Source organism: Parambassis ranga, chromosome 10 (genome assembly GCF_900634625.1).
Source record: "Parambassis ranga chromosome 10, fParRan2.1, whole genome shotgun sequence".
Lineage (NCBI taxonomy): Eukaryota > Metazoa > Chordata > Actinopteri > Ambassidae > Parambassis > Parambassis ranga.
The window spans coordinates 2402883-2405005 of NC_041031.1; the positions used below are offsets into that span (position 1 = coordinate 2402883).

Consider the following 2123-nt stretch of genomic DNA (forward strand, 5'->3'; position numbering starts at 1 on the left):
TCGGCTGTCATCTGGTGTGTTGCTGCAGCTGATGCACTGGGTGCTTAGCCACCCAGCTGGTCTTACAGCAGAGTGTCACACCCGGCGTATTACCACGGGGCTTGGTTAACATACTCGGGTGTCTGGATGATGAGCCGGTATGTGCTAACTCCGAAAGGAAGAGAAAGGAGAGCCAGTGCGACCTTCAGAGGGCTCGTCTTCTGCAGCACTTGCAGCACCTGGGTCTGCGCCTCAACAATAGAAAGAGCAGGCTGCAGCCCTCCCAGTCCACAGAATTCCTGGGCATGTGGTTGGATGCCAGGGCAGGAATTCTCTGGAGAAGCCCTGACGCCTGGGAAAAGGCCACCATTAGGTAATTGCCTGTCCCAATTCGCTTCGGGGCTTCCGTGACCTGGCAGTTGTGCCTTCGCCTCCTGGGTTTTGATGGCGGCCACAGTGCACACAGCACCTTTGGCCCATCTATATATGCACCCAGTAAGCATCGCCGCTTGGGCCGGGGATTGTGCCCCCAGAGGGATCTGCAAGCCAGAGTGTTGATGACACGCAGGATGCGCAGGGCTCTCTGCTGGTGGGAGGACTCTTCGCATCTGGTGCCTGCCTCAGATGCGGGGAGCAAGCAGCTACTTGGCCCTCCAGCATTTCCTGCCAGGTCTTCCGAACTGCCATGTGCTGGTGAGAAAGAGCTCACAGCCATACTACTCTAGAACCGCCTGATCTCGGAAGCTAAACAGAGTCGGGCCTGGTTAGTACTTGGATGGGAGACCGCCTGGGAATACCAGGTGCTGTATTGCCTCCAGGTGACAGCAGACTGTTCCCTGTTCTCTCCTGGGGATGGACGACCTCCCCTCACGCACAGACAGTGTAGTAGTGGCCACGGCCTTCCCCCTTCTACCCTTCTGCACCCACTCTTCATAGAGTTCAGGTGGAGAAGGTGAGTCTCATCTTGGTGGCCTCGAATTGGCCTCAGATGACCTGGTTCCCAGCGAACGCTTCCCTCCTTTGTGGGCAGCCCTGGGAACTGCCAGCCAGACGGGATCTCCTGTCCTGGACCCAGGGGACTCTGTTCTACCCCTTTGCCCCAGGGGCTTGCACATTGTGCCTGGCCCCTGAGAGGGCTCAGTTCCTGGCCATGGGGCTGCCTCCCTAGGTGCTCGGCCACCCAGCTGGTCTTCTTATGGCAGGCCGCACCCGGCATATTACCACGGTGCGTGGTTTAAGCGCTGGGGGTTACCTCTTCCGGCTGGTGAAGGTTGCCACCTTATTGCCCAGTCTGTCAGAGGGATTACGCCCCTACAGAGGGGGCCAGCGGTTCCTCCAGGGGACTTGGAGGTGGCGTTGGCGGCGTTGCATAATGAGCCATTGAGCACCTGGAAACAGTTGTGCTGAATTGGCTTCCTCTTGGACACTCTTGCTGGTCATAGTGTCAGCTGAGAGAGTGGGGGAACTGCATGCTTTCTCTGTATATGAGGAATGCTGCCGGTTCCTGCCATGGGATGCAGGAGTGGTACTGCACCTGCATCCTGCATTCCACCCAAAGACCCATTAGGTCCATTAGGCCGTACCCCTTCCACCCTCCTCAGGATGATGATGGTGGGGCACGTAAAATGGGGTCGTCACTGCTGTGTCCTGTTAGGACTCTAGCAGTATATGTTGCCCGCACACATGCCCACAGAACAACTGACCTGCTGTTCGTCTGCTACAGGCCTACCTGCCTGGGCCACCCGGTCACCAGGCAGATGCTTTCGCATTGGATTGAGGAGGTGATCCAAGAGGCATACAGGAGGGCGTGTAGGTCACCCCCTGCAGAGGTGTGGGCACATTCCATGGGACCTCGCTACCTGATGGGCTTTATGGCAAGGTGCCTCCTTGTCGAAAATTTGTGGGGAGGCCTCTGCGACGACCCCATCTACATTTATCAGGTTCTTCTGCATAAATGTAGCAGCCCGCACAATGTTTGCCAAACATGTACTGGGCACGGCACAGCAGGACGTAGAAAAGAACAGGTCTCAATTTACCCTGCCTTCCAGGCCATGGCTCCCCATTAGGACCCTGGCCGGAGTATCGTTTTTCGGGGATGGTGGAGTTGATCTCCCTCCCCCTGGTGGTTATTGTGGCTATGCTGC

The 2123-nt window shown here is 57.2% G+C and overlaps 1 pseudogene; it reads left to right on the top strand.

Annotated features, from left to right (window-relative positions):
- Positions 1-682: 682 nt before the first annotated feature.
- On the top strand, positions 683-791 carry LOC114443152 (uncharacterized; annotated as a pseudogene).
- The last annotated feature ends 1332 nt before the right edge of the window (positions 792-2123 follow it).